This window comes from Cebus imitator, unplaced genomic scaffold (genome assembly GCF_001604975.1).
Source record: "Cebus imitator isolate Cc_AM_T3 unplaced genomic scaffold, Cebus_imitator-1.0 Scaffold232, whole genome shotgun sequence".
Taxonomy (NCBI): domain Eukaryota; kingdom Metazoa; phylum Chordata; class Mammalia; order Primates; family Cebidae; genus Cebus; species Cebus imitator.
This window is the reverse complement of record NW_016107547.1, coordinates 1,069,010-1,084,529: the sequence shown is the minus strand read 5'-3', so window position 1 is coordinate 1,084,529 and position 15,520 is coordinate 1,069,010. Positions and strand designations below refer to the sequence as shown.

Below are 15,520 nucleotides of genomic sequence, written 5' to 3'. Positions count from 1 at the left end.
AGGGCTGGACACAACTGGAGTGGCTGAGACTCAGAAATCCAATGCCCAGCCTGCACACAGCTCTGGGACTCTGGGCCCAGCCCACTAAGCCACTTTTTCCTCCTAGGCCTCCAGAACTGTGATGGGAGAAGCTGTCGTGAAGACCTCAGACATGCCCTGGAGACATTTTCTCCATTGTCTTGGGGATTAGCCTTTGGCTCTCGTTACTTATGCATATTTCTGCAGCTGGCTTGAATTTCTCCTCAGAAAATAGAATCTTCTTTTCTATCACATTGTCAAGCTACAAATGTTTCAAAATGTTATGCTCTGTTTCCCTCTTAAAATAGAATGCTTTTAATGGTGTCCAAGTTACCTCTTAAATGTTTTGCTGCTTAGAAACTTCTTCTGTCAAATACCCTAAATAATCTCTCTCAAGTTCAAAGTTCCATACATCTCTAGGACAGGAGCAAACTTCTGCCAGTCTCTTTGTTAAAACATAACAAGAATCACCTTTGCTCCAGTTCCCAATAAGTTCCTCATTTCCCTCTGAGACCACCTCAGCCTGGAACTTATTGTCCATAATGCTATCAGCATTTTGGGCAAAGCCATTCAACAAGTATCTAGGAAGTTCCAAACTTTCCCATATTTTCCTGTCTTCGTCTGAGCCCTCCAAACTGTTCCGACCTCTGTCTGTTACCCAGGTCCAAAGTCGCTTCCACATTTTTACGTATCTTTTCAGCAATGCTCCACTCTACTGGTACCTATTACTGTATCAGTCTATTTTCACACTGCTGATAAAGAAATACCCAAAACTGGGCAATTTACAAAAGAAAGAGGTTTAACTGGATTTAGAGCTCCACGTGTCTGAAGAAGCCTCACAATCATGGTGGAAGGCAAGGAAGAGCAAGTCATGCCTCACATGGCAACAGGCAAAGATAAAATGAGGAAGATGCAAAAGCAGAAAACTCTGATAAAACCACCATATCTTGTGAGACTTATTCACTACCATAAGAACAGCATGGGGAAAACCACTTCCATGATTCAATTATCTCCTATCGGGTCCCTCCCACAACACATGGGAATTATGAGAGTACCATTCAAAATGAGATTTGGGTGGGGACACAAAGCCAAACCATATCAATGAGATAAGTAAGTGTATATAAAATCATGTGTATATTTTTATATAGATAGATACAGATATATCAACATATGAATCTGAACAAGGGATAAAATACTTTATGGGATAAAATACTTTATGGTATAAAATATTTGAGCTTTAGTTTATGGGATTATTATGAGAAAAATCATAGATTTGTCTGTCTATTTCTCAGTTCAGCATTAAAATTGCTGAAAGTCTGATATTCTTATGTATTTTGGAATTTGTGTGTGTGTATATTCACTAGTTTTTATGTTTGTACATATATCTATCTTATTTTATGAACACCAGATTTGACTGAATACCCTTAACCAGAAGGAAATGATTATTAAATTTATTAATTATGGGCATATTTACATTTCTTATGTTGATATGCTTCATAGGTTGTGTGAACTAATAGTCTCCATAGTTCATTAGTCTTTAGTGCCTGTCAATGAAAGAAAAACAGCACTTTAATTTTGCCAGTGTATATGAATTGCATAGCACAGCAGGATCCCAACCCGTTCTGTTATTTAACTGAATGAAAGGTTCTCTGGAAGGCTCATGATCCTCATGTAAAGCAAAAGATTTTAAGCATATCTATTTAATGTATTTACTAATAGCAGTTAACGGTTTACAGCAAAGCACAGCTGGTCTTTTGCAGTTCCAGCTTGTATTGTGATATCCCAGGTGTATGTCCCATTAAATCCTCAGAGTCATGAAGAATGACTGTTCTTTTGGCTTTAGAAATCTAAAAATCCTATGCAACAGTACCACAATCATCTGCTAAAGTCCTTTGAATATAATAATGAAACTTCTCTTCTTCCTTTGAAAAATTTGAAGTCAGGATGGCCTCACTCTACCCCTTGAGTTCTCATCTGTGTTTCTTGTTTCATGAGTTATTCACTGTCAGGGATATAACTGAACTACAATCTTTGAGAAATAGCTGTAGTCTTCTTCTTTAATTCACTTTCGTTTATAAAAATGACCTTAGTTACCTTTCTAGCCTATAGGAAAATACCTATCAAAGGAAACCAGGAGAGTTTTTAAAGCTTTCAAGTCAACAGTATGCTTTCGAAGAAAGGAACTCAGCTAGGATTTAGGAGACCTTGAGTTTATTCTTTGTGTTTCTTTGGTAACTAATTTATTGACCTTGAACAAGTCACTGGAGGCCTCTCTAGTCCTCAGATTTCTCATGCATAAAAATGGATATATCTCCTGATTAACGTATGCTGCCTCATTTTACTTCTCAATGTTGAAATTTACCAATGTGAAGTATATCTCCTTTGACTCATGGACAATTTATTTTGTGATGGAGTTGGAATAATGATAATGAGAAGACCTTCTCAGAGGAGGAGAAAGAAGGTACCAACAGCACAACCTGAATATCACAGGTTCACATATAGCAAACTTCCACTCACGACCTATCCTTGCAAAGCGTGAGGGGTTACCGGAAATGACATGCAGTGGCTGCTTTGAACTTGCCTGTTGACTGTTAAGTCCCTCAGCCAGCTGAACAGAATTGTAACCTCTCTCTCCCTCCACCTTACCCCAGGGATAAATAACCCTTGAGTTCAGAGAAGGAATGTTAGGAAGGGCGAGACATATGTTCATTCTATATTTAAGAGACAGTATTTCCTTCTGACCTTTTCCCAAAAGGGTGTTATCAGCTAAGTCTCTAAAATAAAAAGCCATTAACATGGGTAAAATTGTTTCTGACTTACTTGTTTCACCTACCATTGGAAATGTCCAAGTCCTATTATTAGATTTTTAAATAAAAATTTTACATTGGATAGTCACATGTGCATATGATCTGAAAACCTCAGCACAGTAGCCTTGTGCTGAGGAGCATGTATAGTTGAAATAAATTCCCATCATGGTCAAAAAGAAAAGACTGAGGAAAGCACAACCATTTTAGAGAGGAAATGAAGGCCTCCATGCTATTTTGTGGAAGTGCAGGAAGATTTTCATTAAAATTTCCCTTCCTTTTTGCCTACTTTTTAATCCTAATAAAATTACTCCCTTCTTTCAAATTTCCCCTCCCCCTAAATAAAAATACTGCCACACTCTCAAAGGCTCCCTACAGTTTATAGACGTGATGTCATCTGCTTTAAAACCACTGAATAACTTGCCCTGTTGCTGAATAAATTTGTTCAACATCTAGGTTCCATGGCTCTATACAACCTGAGTCATACTGCTTACTTTGTCAGTAATGTTTATTAATATTTCATCATCACTTTTCTTTCCAAAGGGCTGAGGTTTGCACTTCTCCTGCAATGCTGGGAGGGAGTGATAGAGGCAGAAAGGCTTACTGATTTACATAAAGATTGCAAACTATTATTCTCTGAGTAATTTTAAAGTGCACACATTGCATACCACTTTCCGATGTAATCATATCCCTGCCTATTGAGCCTGACATGCATGAAATCCATAATTGGAATTGGCTTTATAAGAGGAAAATCACTTCTTACAGGGGAAGTAAGAAGTGTTATCTTCTTAAACTGCTTTTCAAGGACAGCCAATGGGAGTCAATTAAATCATTCTTTAAAAATTCTATTCAGGCACTCATTCCAAAATAAGCACAAACTCGGGTTCATCACACTTCTTCAGGCTCCCCCTCTCACTTCACTTAAACCTTTTTACTTTTACTTAAACTTCTTCCAGCATCTACCTTTAATCTTGATCTTTATGCCTTGTCAATCAAACCTTAATTTATTCATTATAGTTCCTTCTTTGAACTCTTATTTGTTTTTCAACTCATAGTATCTTGCATGCCACTTTGTATAGCAAGGGTTTTTGACATGCTGACTCCAGCAAGATACAGAGCATGTCCTCTAAATTCAGAATGGTCATACATCTCAGTTTTCTCAGGATGGCCATGTTATGCCACTTGCTATTCCATTATAATTTAATAGTGAGTTTTTTCTCAAAAGTGTTCTCATTTCAATAACAAATTATATGGTCACTTTATCAAGATCTCTTCTACTGTTGTACCCCACAATATTAGGCTAGGCAGCAAGTTAAGTGTTCAATATGTTTTTATTAAAGGGAATCAACCTGTTTCTTGCCTTGCAATTACATTACCATTATTTATTGCCCATGTTATCTCTGTGAATAATGTGTAATAGGCTATGTATATTTTACTATCTCAATTCCAGCATTCTAGTGGGGAACCTTATCAACATATGTCAAATGCAAAAATTGACTACATGTGTTTTAACTGAGGTAGAGTTTGATAGTCTTACTTTCACTCCTGGTTTAAAATATAGGCACTGTCAGTTACCTATATCCATTAAGAAGAATGTGCATGGATAATATGACAAATAACATTATTCAAAACCATATGGTAAATTATATAGTTTGGGTGAAGATTTCACTTTTTGACCATTACATTTAATCTGATGTTGGTATTTTTTTTCTCTGAGCCCTACTCGATAATCATGTATGTGGCAACCTCAAGTAAAAGTGTTGGAGTCTTGAGAGAAATAAGCAAATTAGATTTATCTCCAGCACAGATCTTTAGGTACACTCTGGTTAGTCTCTGAGCTCTTTAAAAAATCAAAGCTATTTATTTGTGCACAAATCTTATAATGTTGATTACACTGTAAACAACTTAATGACAGGGATAACATCTTATACATCTTTGTACTACCTTTAGGGTTTAGATGACAGTTTATGATTAATAGATGAATTAATGTGTCTATCTGGTCAGGACATCAGAGCTCTTGTTTTCACAATGGCTGGCCTGGTTATACCCAACTGATATCCATTGGTATTGAGTAATATTCATAGGTAATTCAAATGAAAGGACTCAAAATGAACCTGTCATCTGGACTACACATTGACAAAACAGGCACAGTTCTGATATGAGCACAAAAGCTTTATGTCAACTTGATAAATAACTCAAGTTACAATTGGTAGTACCCTTGTTTTGCTTTATAATCTCTAATGTCACTAGACTCAATGTTTTTCAAGAAGTATAATTACACATCTTTCATCATAATAAAAAAGTTTGTGTGACATTTGGTTCTTAAATCATGATATTTTCTGTGAATTATGAGAACAATTATGGCCTTTGATACCATGGTGATGCTATTGTACTGTGAATTTTGGTTATAATTCATATTTTCTGCCATGTCCAAAGCATTATGAGTATCACATTAACAGCATCATAATACATATTCTTTATACTAACTGAAATGCTATTACCTGAATGACTCTCCAGAGCATATAATGATGAAATTTTAAAATATTTTCTAACTTAATTTTTTGGTTTTATTTTAAACTTTCATAATATTAGTGTTCACTTTTTTCTATGAATATTTCAATTTTTAGCTTAAAAATAGACTTATAGCCATATAAATAAGTCAAATTTGAATTTGTCCTGTCCAGATGATAATAAATGTTATAGAAAAGTACATTTTCCAAAGTCAAAGTGATTAGATAATCCTACAGTCAGAGAGTTTCAAGTTTGAAATAAACATGTTGAGACATCCAGTCTACCTTGCCACTTAAATTAGAAATCTTTATGTACTGGTCCTGGCAGGTGACCGTCTTGTTTCTTTCCGAACTGCTGTGGTAAAATCTACTTCTCCTACTGGTTTCAGTACTGTCTTTTGGGGTGACAGAAGACTAACTCTTGTCTAAGACAGTTTTCAAATATTTGAAGATGAATTTCCCTCTTAGTCTTGTCCTGATTCGTATTCTTGGTTTAACCATTTTCATAACAATTAATTAGTCAATTAATTATTTTTTTAAAAGATAGAACCCTAGCTCCTCTAGTAAACCTTTTCTGAATGTTTTCTAGCTTTTCAAGCCTCTCTTCAAAACACAGAACTCAGAACAAAAGGTCATATAATCTTTGTTGACCAGCCATTATAAAAATATATGGGACTGTTGCTATCCCTAAATTGGACATTATATTTATGTTAATGTAGATTCTTGGATAGCTAGTTCATGTTTATCATTCTTTTATAATAATCTAGTGATAATAAACATTCCCAGAATCTTTTTTACATGAGTTTCTGCCCAGGTTGATTTCCTTTGGACTGTTATTAGGTAATTGATTTCTTAAATGCCTAAAAGCTGTTTAAGTAATGCATGCTTATCAAATGTATCTTATAAAATAAAGAGCATGAAAAAGGAAACACATAACCTGATGATGTATAGATAATAATTGTTAAAATTTTGATGTATTTTCTTCCACTTTTTATGTTTAGATAATGGAAGTTGTGCTGTATGAATACTTTTATATCCTGATTTTATAGTTATGGCAAATAATGTTTCTGTACCCTTAAAATTCCAAAAATGTGGTATGTATATGTTTATTTTTATTCTGTAGTTATTTGTAATTGTCATTGATAACTTCCCTGTTGATAGACTTTATGTTTTCAATTTTTGTGTTTTAAAAGTTATAAATAATGTTGACACTGAGACACTTAGGTAATATGTTGGGGCAATATGTTATTTATCTAACAAAATGCTGTTATACCTTCATCTCACTGAATACAATAAAATAAATTCCCTAAGAATGAGAGATGTATATACAGATGGTCCCTGACTTATGATAGTTTTACTTATTTACTTTTTACTTATTTACTTTTTTACTTATTTAATTTTACTTAATTTTTTGACTTCATGGGGAACAAATGTAATACACATTCAATAGAAACTGTACTTTGAGCACCCATACATCTACTCTGGTTTTTACTTTCAGTCCAGTACTTAATAAATTACATGATATATTCAAAACTTTATTATGAAGTAGATTTTGTGTTAGATATTTTTGCCCAACTATAGGCTAACGTCAGAATTTTGAGCACATTTAAGGTAAATTAAGCTAAGCTATAATGTTCAGTAGATTAGATGTATTAAATGCATTTTTACTTATAATTCTTTCAAATTATAACAGGTGTATCAGGGTATAATCCCATTGTAAGCCAAGGAGCATCTATAATAAGAAAAGCTGATGACATCTGGAAGAACATATAGGTAAATTTAGATCTAATGGGAAAGAATTTGTAATCACATAAGAACAAAGTGAGCATCAATACATTTGATTACATAAAAGACATTCTAAATTTCAAAAAATGTATATATGAAAATGTTATTTGGTGCTGCTGGAACCCAGGATGTCCTTGGCTCATGGACTCTATCGTGGACCTTAGGACCAACGTGCACCCCTGAAAGGCTCCTCTCCGGAGGAAACCACAACTGCAGGGCCCCTTCTATGCCCTATTTCAGCAGGAAGTAGTTAAAGAGGATTGACACCCATGTTCCAACAGAAGTTGGGCTTTCCTGTTCAAAGCAGGGGAATGAGGGAAGGTGTTCTCTTTCTGGGTCCACAAGGGGGTGTAGTTTTAAGAGCAAGAACTTCCCAGCGCCACGTCCCCCTCCCATCTCTCTCCATCTGGGATATTTAACGGTTTGTGTTTAAATTTCGCTGGAGCAGGAAGAACCTAAAAGTCAGTCACCCCAGTGGAAGTTCTAAGGAACTCCTTGCATTGGCCTGGGATCTTAGAGAAGGCGGGGGTTCCTCCCAGGTCAAAAGTCCCCTTCTTCCACACCCCTTTGGACTCCATGTTTGAGTCCCCTTCCATGAACCCTCTCGTGGAAGCCATCTTTCTCTCTCCTGGATTTCCCCTCTGGAGTCCCCTCCACGTTCTCTCCTGGAAGCCTGTTTTCTCCTCCTAAACTCCATCTCTCTCTATTCCCTTCCACTCAGTGTGGAAGCTGCTTTCCTCTCCTGAATTCCATCTTTCTGGATTCTCTCACTCAATGTGAGAGTTAGCTGTTTCTCTCTCCTTCTCCAGTTTCTCTCTCTCTCTCTAAATAAATCACTTTCTACAAACAAACAAACAAAAAATGGTATTTGGCATTTTGTAAAAAAATATTTTAAGTAATTGTTGATCTTCATAATATATGAAACAACCATAGAGATAATAATTGAAAAAAATTAAATTCTACTGGTATAATATATAAGAAATATGAAGAAATAATTTGCAAAACAGTTTTCTAACAGACATATTATAAAATGTTCTTTCTTACTAGTAAATATAAAAGCAGTATTAAGACAAAAATCAGATAATTTTTATTGTACATAAACTTTATATCCTCTGAGGTTTTATTTTGTAGTAGGTGTCAAATGGCTCAAATAAGAGCACTTCTTTTAACATAATAATCTCTCCTCTAAGAATATATCATAAGATAATAGAGATATCACCATGTGTGTATGTATAAAAGTGTTCATTGCCCAATATAAATGCTTTGCACTAAAAGAATGTGAAAATAAAGCTATAGGATATAACATGAGTCTTCAAATAATGATTTGTTGTATATATAACATAATGAGCAAATGCTAAGAATTAATACTGTTAGAGAAAAATAGGATATTGTGTACCTATGATTATAATTTTATAAGAAAATATATAGTAATAAAAATGAAAGGCAATACATCATCATGTGAAGATTAGTTATTTCTATGTGGAATATTTGTGTATGATGTTTAATCATTCCTTTGTGCCTTTAGCACTACTTAAATCTGTTTAAAAATTAGAATTACAATTATTTGCATATTTAAAATATAATGGGATAAAAAATTTTAAAAATAAAACTTTGCCTAATCCTATATTTTGAGGAGTGATTCCTAAAAGTGGAATGGCATATGATGTTATAACTACATCAGTCTCTGTCAAATTAAACATTTTGGTTTGGGGTGAACATTTCAACATGTCCAGGGAATTTTGAATCTCTTATGTCATTCAATGTGTGACAGAATTCTATCTATCTCTGGATCATCTGCAAGTTTCATCAGCATATAAACTAAAACCTCATGTAATCACTTAAAAAATTTGACTAGGACAGTTTAGAGGATGGAGTTTCAAGTACAGAGCCCTGTGGCAGGCCATGAAATACTATGAATGGTCACGAAAACTGAGTTATGCCAATAAAAATGGAATGATTTACTCTTGCCGTAAAATAAGATGACATGGACAATATTAACTAGTTCTGATCATCAAGCATCCATTTTTTACAGTTCCTATTATCCTATCAGTCTCCTGGTAGACACAGGAAAACTGATTATGAAACCTAGGCACTTGGAATCTAGTTGTAGAGTCATGTCAGGAACCATTTAGACATTTTAGACAGGGACCATTTAGACCATTTAGACTTAAGTTTGCCTTAAGTCTGGATGACCATCTAAATCATGCAGATAAGCTACTCGAAAATACAGATATCAGGTTTCTATTACTAATGATCATTACTCAGTAGGTTTGGAGTGGATAGGCATCTGTATTTTTTAAGGCTTCTTTGATGACTCTGATCATCATCCAGGTTTGACAATCACTGAGCTAGACAACTTAAGCAATCAAACTAGAAACAGAATGATGAAGAGATGTGGAGGAGCAAGAGTATAATCAGTGTGAGTGTGCATGGGATTAGTAGAATAGTCAAGAAAACTTGCATGAGGTGAATCAAGAGACAGATTAAGCCAAAGGTAAAATGTACCATTTTCACTCCACATTATTACTTCAGTCCTAGACTTTTTCTATTCAAGCTATTTGAGTTTCTCTACACACACACACACACACACACACACACACACAGACACACACACTTTCTCTCTCTATAGAAAGATATATATCTAAATATTTCTTTAGAAACATATATGTTTAATTACCAACAGCCATATATGTTACACATTTTTTAATCCCATCTCGATAGGATAATAACCAAATTATGATAAAAATATGATAAAAATTAAAGGCCATGAAAAGAGAGGAAAGCAAATTTAATCTTACAGTTAATATAATTATTCAGTTACATTTATGAAACATTTATTCGTTTAATAAATATTGTGGCTGACTATGCCTCAAGCTCCCACTGTTCTATTTGATTGAAATAAACCAATAGACAAATCAGGCAAAAATACCTGCTCTTATAATGCTCATATTCTAATGGAGAAAGCAAACAAAAATAAAATGAGTAAGTTATTTAATATGTTAGAAGAAGATAGGTGTCTGGAGTGTGTGGAAAGGAGGAATCATTATTAAATAGGAGTGTCATGGTGGACTTTCTTCAGTAGGTGTGATTTGAATAAAGAACTGAATCTACAGAAGGAGTAAACCTACCAGGTATGCAGATAGAAATGTTCAAGGTAAAGAAAATACCCAGTGCAAAAGCCCTAAAATGGCAGTCTGCCTAGTGTATTTTATAAACAGGAGGCCAGTGGGGCTCAGGTGAAGTGAATGAGAGAGGAGTAGGAAATAAGGTCAGAGAGATGATGAGAATGTCCTGTTGGAAGGCACTGGCTTTTATTTTGAATAAAATCAGGAGTCCCACTCCCAGTTTCTGGCACTGATCTGATATCTGTCTGTCTCTGAAATTTTTTCTTTTCAAGAATGTCATATAAATGAGATCATATATATGCAATTTGTGTCTGGTTTCTTACCCTAAAAATAGGGCTTTTGATATTCTATGTTGTTCTGTGTATCAGTCATTCATCTCTCTCCCTTTTTTTTTTTTTTTTTTTCTTCTCTCTCTCTTTTTTTTTTTTTTTTTTTGAAACGGAGTCTCACTCTGTTGCTCAGGCTGTAGTGCCATGGTGGGATCTCGGCTCCCTGAAACTTCCATCTCCCAGGTTCAAGTGATTTGCCTGCCTCAGCTTCCTGAGTAGCTGGGACTACAGTCATGCACCACCACACCTGGCTAAGTTTTGTATTTTTTAGCAGAGACAGGGTTTCATCATGTTGGCCAGGCTGGTCTCAAACTACTGACCTCATGATCTAACCGCCTTGGCCTCCCAAAGTGCTGGGATTACAAGTGTGAGCCACCATGCCTGGCCCATTCATCTGTCTTTTTTTTTTTTTTTTTTTTTTTTTTTTTGAGAAGTCTAGTTCTGCTGTTCAGCTCGCTGCAAACCTCTGCCTCCCGGGTTCAAGTGACTCTGTCCTCAGTCACCCGAGTAGCTGGGACTACAGGTGCCCACCACCACGCCCAGCTAATTTTTTTTGTTTTTTTTTGTAATTTTAGTAGAGATGGGATTTCACCATGTTAGCCAGGATGGTCTTGATCTCCTGACTCGTGATACATCCACCTAGGCCTCCCAAATCATCTCTTTTTATTGCTAAATAATTTTCATTGTGTAAGACTACCACAATTTGTTTAGCCATTCACCATTTGATGAACATTTGGATTCTTTCCAGTTTTTGGCTATTATTAATAAAGCTGTTATGAACACTTGTGTGAAGTTCTTTGTGTGGGCACATCTTTTTATTTTTCTTGGATAAATTACTAGTATTCAGCCGGCTGGGTCATATGATAAGTGTATGTTCAATTTTAGAAGAAAGTGCCAAAATCTTTTTTTAAATGTTTGCATAATTTGCATTTCCACCAGCAATACGTGGAAGTTAAATTTGTTCTTCCTTCTTGTATTTGCATTAAAAAATCTAAATATTTTTATATTATAGTAGGTATGTAATGGTATCTTACTGTGGTTTTAATTTACATTTTCCTAATGGCTAATGGTGTTGATCATCTTGTCATGTGCTTATTTGTAATCTGTATCTCTTTAATGAAGTATCTGTTCAAATCTTTCCTCAATAAATTTCGTTGTTTGTCTTATTACTACAATGATATGGTTTGGATGTTTTGTCTTTTATGAATCTCGTGTTAAAATATGACCTCTAATGTTGAAGACAGGGCCTAGTAGGAGTCATGGGGGCATATCTCTAAGGAATGGCTTGGTGCCCTCCTTTGTGTTAATGAGTGAGTTCTCGCTCTGTGTTCACACAAGATCTACTCATTTCAAAGAGTGTGGCGCCTCTCCCCTCTCTCTTGCTCCCTCTCTCACCATGTGACATGCTGGCTCCCCTTCACCTTTCACCATGATTATAAGCTTCCTGAAGCCCTCACCAGAAGCACATACTGGTGCCATGTTTCTTGGAGAGCCTGCAAAACTATGAGCCAAATAAGCCCCTTTTCTTTGTAAATTACCCAGCTTCAGGTCTTCCCTTTATTGCAATACAAAGAGACTAATACGTACAATATTGAGTTGTAGTTTTCTTTTTAAATTCTGTGTATAGGTCTTTTATCAGATATGTATTTGGCAAATATTTTCTTCTTGTCTGTGGCTTGCCTTTTAATGTTTGTAAATTGTGTTTTTAAGAAGTGCAGTGTTCGATTTTAATTATGTCTTATTTATTGTTTTCCTTTTCTTTCATGGTTTGTATTCTTGCATAGCCATTATATCTTTGCATAGTCAAAATTCAGGAATATTTTTATCTAGGTTTGCTTTTAGAAGTTTTGTAGGTTTACATTTATGTTATGATATATTTTTGGTTAATTTTTGCATGTGGTTTGATGTATTATAAATAGAGATGCATGCATTTCCCAGTAACATTTTTCAAAAGACTATCCTGTCCCAGTGAATTATATTGGCTATTTGTCAAAGAAATCAACTGAACATATAGATCTGTGTCTATTTCTGGATTCTAGCTTTTGTTCTGTAAATCTATATGTCTGTCCTTTTATCAATGCCACATGGACTTGATAATTATAAACTTGTAAGTCTTAGAATTAAATAGCAAAATAACTTGAATTTCGTTTTTCTTAAAGTTGTTTGCATAATTCCAGGTTCTTTGATTTTTCTATATAAAATTTATAATTAGCTTGATAACGTTTATTAAAATAAAACAGCCTGATGGAATTTTGACTGAGAATGTATTGATTTATATCAGAAGAGTTGATATCTTAATATATTGTTTTATAATCTGTGATCACTGTGTATCACTCCTCTTACTTAGACCTTTCTAGATTTCTCACAGAAATGTTTTATTTGTATTTATTTATATTTTTCAATGAAAAATAATTTTAATTGATGCCCCACCAGCTACAAAATCTGTTCCTGGCATTAAGGTCCTTCTTCCTTTGCAATTCGGTCTTTCTTGAGTGGTCCCATGAATGCTTTCTTCTCCTCCATGGTCTGGAAGTGGCCATGGCCAAACTTGGAGGTGGTATTAATGAACTTAAGGTAAATCTTCTCCAGAGCCTGCCATTTCGTCTGCACCAGCAAGGACTTCTGGAGAGTGAGCACTTGCTTCTTGGTTCCCACCACACAGCCTTTCAGCATGACAAAGTCATCGGTCACTTCGCCAGAGTGGACAAAGCCACCCAGAGGGTTGATGCTCTTGTCAGACAGGCCATAGTCAATGGAGGCATTACTCTTGATCAGTTTGCCGTCCTTGATAAGGTATCCCTGGCTGATCTTATAGATCTTCTTATTTATCTCAGTGCCATGATGATAGACTTTCTGGCCAGTGCATGCCACAGAGAAGGCCACATGGGCAGGATGCCATGCCCCAATACAGGCCACCTTGCACAGGCCTTGGTGGGTCTTGTGGGGCAGCTTCTTGGTGTGCCAATGACTGACAACCCCTTTGTAGCCTTTGCCCTTGGTCACCCCGATGACTTTGATTATCTCATTCTGCCCAAACACTTGGTTCACAGGTACCTGCTGCTCCAACCTCTTCTGGGCCCATTCCAGCTGCTTGACCATGGTGCCTCGGTTCACCTAGATCTCCATCAGGTGGGTCACCTGGTGCAGGGGAAAAAGGCACATCTGGGTGTGGACAATGATGCGAATGACTTGGCAGTACTTCTTCATGCTCCTAAAGTCCTTCTCCAGCTGCTTCTTGCCACCCTCATCCTGCAATTTCTTACAGTACAAGTACTGTAAAGGCCTTCTTCTTAGATTTATGCCAGTTCTTATAGAAATGCCTTTTGCACTTATTGCTGACATATTCAGCAAAGATGGTCTTGAAGGTCCAGAGGCCTCGACAAGTTTCCACATAGTCCACAATGTTCACAACCACCATGGGTGGTGTCTCCACAATGGTCACAGCCTCTACCACCTCCTTCATGTTCACCTTGGAGTCTGACCTATTGACTTCCCTGAAAGATGTGGATCATGCCAGCCTTATATTCCAGGAAGGCTGGGAGGTAGTCTGGCTTGGAAGGGTTGTTCTTAGGGAAGCTATTTGCCTTCCCACAATGCCTGCTGCTGTGCTTTCGAGGCAGGAAACCGAGGGACCCTTGTCTGGGAATGGAGAACTTTCTGTGAGATATCATGCTTTATAGTTTTATGATTTACATTTAAGTTTCTTGTCTATTTTGAGGTAATTTTTGTATAAGGTGTGAGACTTAAGGGAGGAGCCATATATTTTTTGCCTATATATGTTCAATTGTTCCAAGAAAATATGTTGAAAGGACCATTTTTTTCTCTATTGAATTGCTTTATACATTGTAAAAATTAGTTGGAAATATGTGTTCATCTCTTTCTAGGTTCCCTGTTCTACTTCATTGATGCCTATGCATAGCTCTTGAACAATCTCGCAGACTTGATTAGTATCACTATCTAATATCTTGAAATATTGTATACTCAGTCCTATCAATTTATTTTCTTTTTTTTTTAATTATACTTTAAGTTCTGGGGTACACATGCAGATCGTGCAGGACTGTTACATAGGTATACACATGCCATGATGATTTGCTACATCCATCCTCCCATCATCTACATTAGGTATTTCTCCTAATGTTATCCCTCCCCAAACCCCCACCCCCTTCTATCCCTTCCCTATCCCATTCACCTCCTGACATGCCCAGTGTGTGATGTTCCCCTCCCTGTGCCCATGTGTTTTCATTGTTCAACACCCACTTATGAGTGAGAACATGTGGTGTTTGGTTTTCTGTTCCTGTGTCAGTTTGCTGAGAATGGTTTCCAGCTTCATCCATGTCCCTGCAAAGGACATCAACTCATCCTTTTTTCTGGCTGCATAGTATTCCATCATGTATATGTGTCACACTTTCTTTATCCAGCCTATCTTTGATGGGCATTTGGGTTGGTTCCAAGTCTTTGCTGTTGTGAACAGTGCTGCAATAAACATATGTGTGCATGTGTCTTTATAACTAATGATTTATAATCATTTGGGTATATACCCAGTAATGAGATTGCTGGGTCAAATGATATTTCTATTTCTAGATCCTTGAGGAATCGTCACACTGTCTTCCACAATGATTGAACTAATTTACACTCCCACCAACAGTGTAAAAGCGTTCCTATTTCTCCACATCCTCTCCAGCATCTATTGTCTCCTGAGTTTTTAATGATCACCATTCTAACTGGAGTGAGATGGTGTTGCCTGTGCTTATGGAATACCACCCAATAAATTGTTGCCCATACCAATGTCCTGGAGAATTTTCCCAATGTTTTCTTGTAGTAGCTTCATAATTTGAGGTATTAGATTTAAGTCTTTTGTTCATTTTGGTGTGATTTTTGTATATGGTGAAAGAATATGATCTAGTTTCATTTTTCTCTATATGGATATCTAGTTTTCCAAGCACCATTTA

General features: G+C 36.1%; 1 pseudogene; it reads right to left on the bottom strand.

Annotated features, from left to right (window-relative positions):
* Positions 1-12,997: 12,997 nt before the first annotated feature.
* On the bottom strand, positions 12,998-14,242 carry LOC108281855 (annotated as a pseudogene).
* Positions 14,243-15,520: the final 1,278 nt, after the last annotated feature.